Here is a 12559-nt window from a genome sequence, read left to right on the forward strand (position 1 = left end):
AATACTTCACTCATCACCTCGTGTATTTTCTTCCAATACCTCTGGATATGCGGGCACTCCCACAGAATATGGAGGAAGGTTCCTTCACTCCCACAGTCCCGCCTACACTTACCATCAGGTGCTCTCCCCATTAACACCATCCCTGGCCCCGTGATGTAGATTCGGTGCAGAATTTTGAGTTGTACTAATCTCAGCTTTGCTGCGATGGCTACCTCACGTGGCGAGGATACCGTCGCCACCCAATCTTCATCATCGAGTATGATACCATCCCTTTCCCACTTCTCCCTCAACTTCACCAGGGGGTCTCCCGTGTGGTTCACCAACTTTTTATATGTGAGTGAGATGGCCTTCGTTGGCAAGTATCCATCCAGGAGCCGGTCCTCAAGGGGTGTCGCCTCCGGAGGGGTCTCTCCCCTTCGTAAACATGTGCCCAGGGCGTGGCGAACCTGCATGTACCTGAAATACTCGGTAGGGGCCAGCTCATTTTCTTGCTGCAAGGCGGCGAACAACTTAAACTCGCCCTTCACCCATAGGTCGCCCACCTTTGAAATGCCAATGAGGTCCCATTTGTCAAACCCCTTCGTAGACCAGAGGTTACCAAGCCTGTCGGAGTCCCATAGCGGCGTGGCCCGAGTGATTTTATGCTCCCACCCCAGGCTCCTGGAGGACGCCCCCCAGACCTGCACCAATAGTTTCGTTGGTCCTGTGAGTTGGCGCCGCCCAGCGCTCGAATAGAGCGCCCGGTTGTAGTTCCCCCCGGGCAGTACCCAGCGGTTCATCGCATAGCCGGGATCGTCCGCCTGCCTATATGTCCCATGGTTGATTGCTGCCAGATGAACCGCCCAGTAATATTTTTTTAGGTCAGGGAGGGCAATCTCACCGTCATACCAGGAGAGGTTAAGTTTGGACAGGGCTATGCGCGGCTTCCCATTCCATAACAGGCGGCGCTGTAAGGTCTCAATCTCCCTGAAATAACTGGCCGGCACCAGATCCTGCGAGTTCTGCAGGACGTATAAGAATCGGGGTAAGGACATCATTTTGAACAGGGAGGCCCTACCGAGCAGCGAAAGCGGGAGCGCCATCCAGCGTTCGGAGTCTCTTTTGAGTCTTTGCAAAGGAGGGAGCAGGTTGCGTGCATATCTATCTGCAGGGTTGGCAGTGATATATATGCCAAGGTATTGGAAGCCCTGTGTTGTGATCTGTATCGGGCAATCTCTGGGGAGTCTCGTAAGAGGTCCCCTGAGGACGTACAACACGGATTTACCCCAATTTATGGTATATCCGGAGTACCTGCCAAATATGGCGAATATATCAACCACTGCAGTTAGGGAGGCCCTTGGGGAAGTCAGGAACAGCAGTATGTCATCTGCGTACAGTGAGATGCGGTCCTCCCAGGACTCCGCCCACCTAAAGCCACGGAACATCGGATCCCTCCGTATCCACGCCGCCAACGGCTCCAGGGCCAGGGCGAACAGGAGGGGTGACAGCGGGCACCCCTGCCTCGTGCCTCTGCCCAGCTCAAACACATCGGATTTTTTATTGTTACCCACTATCTGAGCTAGTGGTTTTGAATAAAGGAGCCGCACCCACCCAATGAATTGGGGCCCAAATCCCATTTTCTCGAGTACCGCAAACAGATATTTCCATTCGACCATATCGAATGCCATTGAGGCGTCCAAGGATACAAGGACTGCCTCCTCCTGGATAGTTGACGCCCTCCCCATCACGCCGTGCACCCTTCGCAGGTTCAGCGCTGTATTGCGCTGCGGCATGAAGCCAGATTGGTCCGGGTGCACAAGATTGTTAATGAAGTTTGGCTAAAATCTTGGGCTCGGCGTTCAGTAGTGAGATCGGTCGATAGGAGGAGCACTCTGTCCGACTTTTGCCTTCCTTGTGGATCATCACTAGGGTGGCAAGTCGTTGGTCCTGGGGAAGTTCCCCTACCTCCCTACTTTCCCGGAACATTTTGCATAGGCGAGGGGCGATGATATCTGCCCCAAGTTTATAAAGCTCTATCGGAAGCCTGTTGGGCCCCGACGCCTTCCCTGAGTTAAGTCCTCTAATCGCCAGTGCCACCTCCTCCGGCGTGGGGCTCCCCTCAAGATAGTCAAGATCCGACTCAGCGAGTTTAGGAAGTGCTATGTCTCGCAGGAGGTCGACAGAATCCTGTGTCGTGTATGGGTTCTGGGAGGCATAGACTTGTTGGAAGTGAAGGGCAAACACGTTCGCTATAGCCTGGGGATCCGTGATTAAGTGAGCATCTGTGTCGAGTAGCTCCGGGACCAGTCTGTTTGCCAGTTTCTGTTTATCTAACCATGCGATTAACTTCCCTGCCTTATCCCCCTGGTCATTGTTCCTGCCCAATGTGTCCCACCCCAGTTCTTTGGCCCTAAGGCCTTATAATTGTCCCGTTTTAAGCGTAGAAGATGCATAGTGTCCGGAGTAGGCTGCTCCGCCAGCTCCCCTTCTAGACGGAGAATTTCCCTCTCCAGGTCTTCCTCCTCCCTGACCTTTTCTTTCTTGACCCCTGCTATTTGGGAGAGGGCCTGACCCCTAATCACTGCTCTGAACGCCTCCCACAGTGTCCGATTTGAGCTTAGCCCCTCAATATTTAATCAATTGTTGAAAAAGTCATTGGAAATTCTGCAAATGCCCGAGAATTCAGTACTAGTGCAGTACATCGACGACCTCCTTGTGGCGTTGAAAACTCGTGAAGCTTGTGAAGTAGACACTATAGCTTTACTAAATCATCTGGCAGATGGAGGATTAAAGGTGTCCCCAGCCAAACTGCAGTATTGTAAGAAAGAAGTACAGTATTTGGGACATAACATTGAAAAAGGATTGAGGAAAATAACAATAGACAGAATCAGAATCATAAAAGGAATGAGAGCCCCCGTGACTCAAAGAGAAGTGAGAATGTTTCTGGGAATGGTAGGGTATTGCTGCCAGTGGATCAGCAACTTTTCGCTGATTGCAAAACCTCTGGATCGGCTAACAAGGAGTGATGTAAAAGATCCCCTTGAATTGAACAAGGAAGAATTGGCAGCATTCAAACGATTGAAAGATGGGTTGTGTGAAGCCCCAGCATTGAGAATGCCTGATTATGAAAAAGAATTTGAGTTATATTGCAGTGAAAGAAATGGATGGGCACTTTCTGTGTCAATCCAGAAGCATGGAAGATTGAGGAGACCAATTGCATATTACTCATCAATGCTTGACCCAGTAGCTGTAGGCTTACCTGGATGTCTGAAAGCAGTGGCTGCAACATGTCGAAGTTTGGAGCAGAGTGAAGGAATCGTGATGGGATATCCTTTGAAAGTGTTTGTACCTCATGATGTGGCGATTCTTTTAACAAGGAGTCGTACTCAGTATATGACACATAGTCGGCTGACTAAGTATGAGAAAGTCATATTAGGTGCAACGAATGTGAGCCTTGCAAGATGTGTGAATGTGAATCCAGCAACATTGTTACCTGATGGTGAGAATGTGGAAGTGAGAGATGAAGCAGATCATGATTGTTTGGATGTGCTTGAGTATTGTACGAAACCACGACCAGACATAAAAGTTGTACCTTTGGCCGAAAATGAGTATGTAATGTTTGTTGATGGGTCATGTTTGAGAACAGAAGAAGGAGTGTTGAGTGCAGCATATGTAGTGTGTACGGTTTCCACAGTGATGGAAGCATCCTATCTGAAAGGAGTAAAATCTGCCCAAGTAGCAGAGTTAGTGGCTCTGACTCGAGCATGCAAAATTGGGAAAGGTGTGAGAGTGACTGTGATAACTGACAGCCAGTATGGCTTCGGAGTTGTCCACGATTTTGGCCAGTTATGGCTGCAAAGACGTTTCTTGACCTCAAGTGGAACTCCTATAAAGAATGCTGAAGTGGTTGGAAAGTTGATTGAGGCGATACAGCTGCCTAAACAATTGGCTGTGGTGAAATGTGCTGCTCATAACCAAGGGGAGGATTATGTTACTGTCGGTAATCGTTATGCCAATGACATGGCTCAGTACTGTGCTAGAAATCATTATTCAGTCAATCGGGCAAAGGAGAAAGAAATGACTCTCTATTCCTTAATGTTTACTAACATTGTAGGGACATGGGAAGAAGTGAGACTATTGCAGGAGGAAGCAGGAGATGAGGAAACAAGGCAGTGGGTAAAAGCAGGATGTGCCCCAAGGGAAAAGGATCATGTGTGGGTCTATCGAGATGGAAGACCAGTTATGCCTGATAGCATGTTGTCTACCATGGCACGGATGTATCATGGCCAGGGACACATAGGGAGAGATGCCGTGATCAGGTCTTTTAAGCAGACCTGGTACAACCCAAAATTCAGAATCATATAAGAGAGCCTATGTCGAAGATGTTTAATTTGTCAGCAGTACAATCCTGGGAGAAAGACAGTGGTGAGTCTGGGAACTATAGGCCGAGAAGGAGGGCCTTTTACCAGAATGCAAATAGATTTCATTGAGATGCCAAATTGTAACAGATTGAGGTATGTTCTGGTCATAGGCTGCCTATTCTCCAGGTGGGTTGAAGCATACTCGACAGGGAGAAATGATGGATTGACAGTAGCAAAACTGCTTTTGAGGGAATTCATCCCCAGGTTCGGGTTCCCAGTGACCCTTGAATCAGATAGAGGAGGGCACTTCTATAATGAGATTGTAAAATTGGTCAGTGAAGCATTGAATGTACAACAGAAACTGCACTGTGCCTACCGACCAGAGGCTTCTGGTGTGGTTGAGCAAATGAATGGTACAATCAAGAACAGAATTGGGAAAATGTGTTTAGCCACAGGAATGAAATGGCCTGATGTCTTGCCTCTAGTTTTGATGACCATACGTGCAACCCCAGATAGAACTACAGGGCTAAGTCCTCATGAAATAATCATGGGACGTGCGATGAGGCATGCTTATATACCAGTCAACAAACTGATGACGATTTCTGATGACATGGTGTTGGAGTACTGTAAAGGCCTGGCTGACGCAGTTCATTCTGTGTTTCATCAGGTTGGAGCGGATGCCACCACCCTTGAAAAGAAGCAAGCCCATGATCTAAGCCCAGGAGATTGGGTGAGGATAAAGGTCCACAGAAGAAGAAACTGTTTGGTTCCCAGGTGGGGAAAACCAAGACAAGTCATTCTGACCACAACGACAGCTGTGAAGTGTGCTGGACTGAAAAACAGGATCCATGCCAGCCATACCCTGAGAATACCAAATCCGCTGGATTGCAAGGAGAAAGAGTACTATGACGAGAGTCAAGTACTGAATCAGATCACGAAGAACCAAAAACACGTGGAGATCCTGAAAGAGGAGAAAACGAACCAAAGCAGATTCTGGTCCCCAGAAGTGTCTCTCTGAGAAGAAGATTGCAGATCTCTGAAAGCTCAGATTCGCAAGACGAGCAGAGAAAGAAAGGTCCCAGTAAAGAACCTAAAAAGAAGGAAGGAAAAGACAAAGAAGAAGCAGTAAAAGAAAGTCAAAAAGAAAAAATCCCAGATGAAAATTTGAGAGATATTCCACCTGAACTAATAGATTTGAATGAAGAAGGGACAGTTACAGAGAGAGAGGGACAGATTGCGGAAGACCCCCGAGGAGGTGTAGGGAACTGCAACATCCAGCTAGGTGAAGGGACAAGTAGTCAGCAGGAAGATTGCGTGCCGGAGATTCGAGGAGGGAAAGAAGTAGGGAAACCAGAACAAGTGGTGGATAAAGAAACTGGTGAAAAGGAAAAGCAAGTTGGGGCAGAATCAGAAGAGAGAGGGAACGAAATACCTGAAGGTCGAGTTCTGAGAAAGAGAGCTTAGAGAGAAGAAAAGAATGAAAAGAATGTCAAAGAAAGTAAATTGAGAAAAACAGTAAAACCAGAAGTTTGGCCGAACAAAATAAAAAGACTAAGATATCAACTGTCTCGAGTGAAATCACCCAGAGCTGAACAGGTGAATGAAGTCACAAGTCAGGAAAAATCAAAGGAAAAAGAAACAGCTGTAACAAAAGAATCTGGAAGAACAAGAAAACCTAACCAGAAGTATAAGTCGCCGGAATGGACGTTTGTGGCCCTGCCTGAAGAATCCCAAGAGGCAGATAGTCAAGGAAATCCAGAGGAGGCTTTACTGAAAGTGGTTAAAGAAGAAGAAGAATCAGAAATCCTGAGAGTTCTCTTGTCCGACATTGGAGAAGAAGAAGCGGAGATTCAGGAAATTCTGTATCCTGATTGGGTGAAGGAGGCAAAGGACGATGAGATGCCAAACTGAATAATCAAAGAAGCTGTTGATGTGGAGAACGATAATAAGAGAGAAATAAGTAGAAAACTAGTAGAAGCTTAGAAGCTTTGGGGTAGAAACTGGTCACAAAGTAGAAGAGGCTAAGTCAAAAGACACGGTCTATTTTAGAAAAATGGCTAACACAGATGGTAGTAAAAGTAGATGTACATTCATGAAAAGATGGTGTAAAACATGTTGCTGTTGTACAGGATTATTAATGCTTTTATGGAGTATCTTAGCTCTTGTAATATCATTTAAAGTCACAATAGATACAATAGAAGGAGATGGTCAAAACAAAACTAACATAGGTAAAATTTCAAAGGTAGTACCGACTGTAGAAACAAACATTCATTTGCATAAAGATAGGTCTATTAACGATTTCTCTAATAATGTATTTTCAAAATTATTGTATGAATATGTAAAGACTATGGATGTAAGGGACTGCTACGTCTGCATGCAGTTACCTGCTTCTGTGGCAGAGGGAGTGACTTATCATCACCTTCCAGCTACTTATGGAATCCCATGTAGTGTAATAGCTAGATTGTTTTATGAGATTGGGAAATTAGAGTATTATTTTTCAGATGTAGATAACATTTTTGCATTAGTGCCTGCTAATAATAAGTTGAATAAGGTAAGACCTGCAAAGGTGGTAGGTGAATTTTTCCTAGAGACTAGTGAACTAACATTAGAAGCTGTGTTTAAATATAATTTGACATGCAGTTTGCAGAAAGAAGAAAATACATTTTTGAATATGGTTGAGGAAAGAAGGCATAAGATGCACAAAAAGGCATCAGAAGGAAAGGTTGAGAAAACAGCTTGGGACATAGAAATGGAGAAACACCTGACAAAAGGAGAGTCAACACCAACAATAGCTTTAGATAGGCCTCAGAAAGGAAAACTTTGTATAAGAAGGAATCAAACTGCATATGATAACCTATTTGTAGGTAATAGTGAGTGCCATGATACATACCGAATCATGGGTGGATGGGGATTCAATGGTGGAAGAGATCCAGTATTTCCTGGAATATATTTTATCTGTGGGAACAGGGCATATTATCGTTTGCCAGACCATTGGTATGGCACATGTTATGTAGGCCTGGTATTTCCAAAAATCTTTCACATGGCTAGAGAAGAAGGTGTAAATAGTTTAAATAGTCATTTAGCGTGAAGAAAGAGAGAATCTTGGGCAGAAATTGTGGGTGACATCTTTTGTGCATTGATACCGGCAGTGGGAATAACTCTGAATGCAAATACAATTAGAAGATTATCTACAGTAGTGGATCGCCTGTCAACAAGCACTGCTCATGGATTCTTATTGGTTAATACTGAAATGGTTGCAATGCGTGCTATGGTGATGCAAAATAGACTTGCCCTTGACATTCTTTTGGCAAAAGAGGGTGGAGTCTGTGGAATGCTGAAAGTTCAACATTGTTGCACTTACATTCCAGATGAAAGTAAAGATCTAAAAGTTTACATTAAAAATATTACTGAATTGCACGATGAACTTGCACCACTGGAGGTTGAAGATGTATGGACAAGAATGGGAAAGAAAATAGCTGCTATTAAACATTTCTTAGTTAAGATAGGTAGTACTGTTATAGGTAAAATTCTATTTCCATTAACATGTGTGATAGTTGCAGTATTAGTGATAAGATTAGGGTGTATGTGTTGCAGGAAAAAGAAAAAAAAAATAATAAAATAAATAGAGATAAACTTAAGAGAAAAGGAAAAGATCTAGAAAAGGATTTTGAAGAGATAGCCTTAGATGAGTGGAAAGACAAAATGTATAAGAAGGTAAAAAGAGATGAATATGAAGAAACTGAATTTTGAGCTATGAGTAAGTCATTTCAAATCTTCGTAAAAGGGTACTAAATTTGGGTGTTTTGTGGTGATAAAATCACCAAAGGGGGGATTGCTGGAGCGAGGTTTTCCCTAAGAAACGTATACCTCCTCCATTTCATCAATTTGAACTAACATGAATAATTGAATTAAAATTAATAGTATTAATTGTTTTTGCTGTGTTTAATTAATAAACATTACTAATTAGAAAATACACGTGGGAAACGCATTTGCATGGCTTGATTGATACGTAAACTAATTTTGTACGCATATTAATGTCAGATATTTAGAAACGGCATGTTATATGTTGCTTTTGTGATGTGATTTGTGAATCGTGCTTTAAATTGTGAGTATAAACTGCAATGCGTGTTGCTTTTGCTAGATAAATACACACACATAGAGGGGTTAGTGAGGGAATAACATTTGATAGTCATTTCCATATATTAATTACGTTTTATGTTTCTTTGCTTGAGTTGACCTTTCTGGAGTGGCCACAAAATGGCTGCCATCCCAATTCTGACGCCCCGACATGACACAGAAGTCACTGAGTGAAGTGCGCCTGCGCTAAAAGATGAGCAACAATAACCTCGTCCTGACCCCAGGACTGTACCCGTGAAGGACATCCTGGGAGGAGCGTCAAGCATCAAACAAAGGACTTTTTTGAACTATGAACTGTTATAATTGATGACACTAAGGACACAACCCCGCATGGGAATCAACATGCCCTGAATGGACTAGAAACTGTTGCTAATCTATTTACAAATTGAGAAGCTGCATCTAATGCAACATTTAATGTATGAGAAGCAGGAAGAGTGATCCTGGTTAACCAATTAAATTTGTTCTGAAATATGTATTGAAACATTTTGCTGATAAAATGTACTATAAAAGTTGACTAGAGAGGGTAGGAGCTTACTTCTTTTGCACCCCATCACTTTACCAGATTGCCTGGCGTAGAGGACGGTGACACTGCTGGACAGCTGCTACCAGAGACTCTGATGGACTGATCTAATGCCCAATTAACTTACAAACTATTTCTTTGATTTATGGGCATAGAGACGAAAGATCTGAATTTGACATAGAGGACGCCATTTAGCCAGATTAGGTAAATATGCGAACTAAAATATTGAATGCTACATGATTTCCTTATGCTTTAATTAGATAAACATATTATTGCATTTAAAGAACTGTGTTGGGTTATTATTTGAAGTATTTCAATGTATATTGTTTAGTAGAATTAAGGGTTGCTATTCCCAGCAACTGGCTGATCCATGGCCAATAGTATGGGAGGAACTGTTAGGTTATCATGTATTGAGATCCTGGTGAGGTAGGTAGGTATAGGCAAACTTGTCAATATTCATCAGGTGATTGATGCACTCTTCCTCCCATTTGCATGGAATAAAGAAAAGAAACTCCCCTCTCTCTCTTTCTCGAGGACCATTGATATTGAAAGTAGAATGAATGATTGGTGTTATGGGCCCCACCAGTGAATGAGTGAATGAAATGTGGTCCGGTCTGTAGCGAGGGGATTTGTGGTATTCAGCGCTGGAGCACTTGGAAAGGAAAGGAAATTAGTTCATGTAAAAGTCCTTGAACTCAGAAGACATCCCCGCATTACGAACTATTATTTGTTGTATTTCAGAAGACATACATGCCTCATTGCTGCTACAATTGGGAACCGAAAAACATGAGCTCTCTACACCAGAACCACGCATTAGACACTCTGAGACAAACCTGGACGCTGAGCCAATAGAGCCACTCCCAGAAATATCTAAAAAATCAGAATCCTCCGTCCTCCTAATGCGTGCAATTTTTTCTGCCTGCTCCCTTTTGCTCCACCAACCCTTACCTTTTAAAAATGCTCAACACCTAGAAACTTTCTCAATACACTCACCCTTCTTGACTATTGGGAATTCTTACCAAAACTGAATCACCTACTGAAAGATCACAAGGCGTGCTTTATGCTTTGAATCAAAAAAAATTGGGACTGAAAACTGCTTCTGCTTGTTAATTCTCCTGACCCAATGAGGACCACACGAGCATTTGGGCAACCTCTTTCTCATAAGAAGAAAAGGAGACACTCCTGTGGTGCTATGCGGGGTAAGCAGATATGCCCACAATGTTTTTACTAAAAAGTCCTTGGCATCATAACCCATAGTTAAAGCAGTCTGAATTCCTTCCTTAAGAAACTGATTCATGCGCTCCACTAAACCATTGACAGATGGGGAATAAAAATGCACACATTCATTTTGATACAAAATGAGTTCCATTTTTGGAAACCAATTCCCTAGGAGCACCTTCAATGAGGAAATTACTTCTGATAAAACCAATAACAGATTCAGTGTCGGGATGGGAAGTGAACTTAAAATACACCCATTTACTGAAATAATCAACTAAAACCACAAGAAAACGTTGTCCAGAAGGTAGTGGTTCAAATGGCCCTGCAAAGTCCCATGCAACTTTGCTCCACGCCTCCTATGGCAATGAGACAATAATAAGTGGAGTTTCATGCTTCTTCTGATGCTTATCAGGAACTAAGCAAGCAGAACACCTTTCAACACATTTCTCAACCCTTGCTTCTAATGATAGCCACCAATAGAATTGCTTCAAAGCCTTGCATGTATTAGTTACTCCTAAGTACCCTCCATGTGCCTCTCTAATGAGTAGAGACCTGAGAGAAGAGGGTGGCACAAAATGATCACCCCTCACCACAACTCCTTCAACAACCGCCAACTCATCAGAAACCTGAATGAAAAGAGGTAAGGAAGACCAATACACCTGTTCTTGGGCCATCCTTTTTCCATGAAATTAGTTACTTTAATCAAAATGGGATCCAGAGCAGCAGTTTGTACCCACTTTTCATGTGAAAGAGACCCGCACTAGAAACTACATCATCCACCAGAGCATTGACACATTCATCACTTCTTAAGTTTTCTTTGGAATCTTCCTGAATAGATAACCTAGAATGACAATAGCTCTATTGTTCTTACCACCTGGAATGTACTTCAAGACAAAATTGTATTCCTGTAACTTGGACAGTAGCCTAATTAATCATGGTGAGGCTTTGCCAGTACCATCACCATTCAACTAATGAAACAATTGCTTATGATCCAAGAACATGGTAAAGTGTGCATCCAGGGCCGGACTGGCCGTAGCGGGCACCGGGCAAACCCCCGGTTTACCGCACCAGTGGGGGCCGGTTTTGGGCTCCTGGGGGCCGTTTTTGTTACAGGGCCGTTTTTGCAGCATAGCTGCAAAATCGGCCCTGTAACAAAATCGCCCGAAAACCGGCCCTGGCAAAGAGCTCGGCGGCACCCCCTTCCCCCCTGGGGAGGGGGGAGTGCGGCCGAGCACTTTGCCAGGGCCGGTTGTGGTTCCCAGTCCGGGCCTGCGTGCATCCTGCAAAAACATTTTGAATTTTTCCGCTGTCTGGGAACATGCCAATGCTTCACGTTCTATGGTGCTGTAACGAACTTCAGCTAAAGAGAGAGAACGTGAAGCAAATGCAACTGTTCGTTCCTTGCCCTGAATAACTTGAGTCAGTACAGCACCTAAACTGACCTGACTCGCATCAACTGTTACAGTGCACTCTTTATCTGCTTGAAAAGGTGCAAGAATAGGTGCCGAAATAATTAACTTTTTCACGGAATCAAATGCAGATTGAACGTCATCACTCCATATATATTTTACCCCTTTCTTCAAAAGATCCCTAAGGGGTTGCACCACATAAGCATAACCATCCACAAACCTGGAATAGTATTTGCTAATACCTAGAAAAGATCTGAGCGAAACTTTATCCATCGGAATTTGAGCATCCTGAATAGCCTTGATGAGAGACAGTTTGGGTGAAATATCTTCTGAGCTAATAGAATGACCCAAGTAGTCAAAGTTTTGAGCATTAAACTGACATTTATCAGATCTTAAGATGATACGATAGTCACTAAATTAGCGTAGCACTCCATTAAGAATTACATCATGCTCAGCCAGTGTCTTTGCAAAGATGAGAACATCATCCTGGAAGGCCTGCACACCAACAATGCCCTCCAGAATGGTGTCCAACAACCTTTGAAAAATACTGGCGGCAGAAGCCAAGCCAAAAGGTAACCTAGTAAATTTGTATGCTCCAAAGGGAGTAATAAATGTGGTAAGTAACTGGGAATCAGAATCCAAAGGAATTTGGTGAAACGCTGACTTCAAATCAAGTACGGAAAAGAGACGAGCATCACCAATATTGGCTAACAAATCATGTATTCTCGGTAAAGAATGACTTCCAAGCACAATGCAGCTGTTTAGGCTGTGTGCGACAGTAAACAGCCTAATACTTTTGTCCTTTTTTCGCACTATAACTATGGGACTAACCCACTCAGAAGTCTCAGCTTTCTCAATTATGCCCTCAGAGATCATCTGATCAAGAAGAGATTTAAGTTAATCTTTATTGTTCAGAGGAACAAGACGGGCCTTGT

Source organism: Triturus cristatus, chromosome 2_1 (assembly GCF_964204655.1).
Source record: "Triturus cristatus chromosome 2_1, aTriCri1.1, whole genome shotgun sequence".
NCBI classification, from domain to species: domain Eukaryota; kingdom Metazoa; phylum Chordata; class Amphibia; order Caudata; family Salamandridae; genus Triturus; species Triturus cristatus.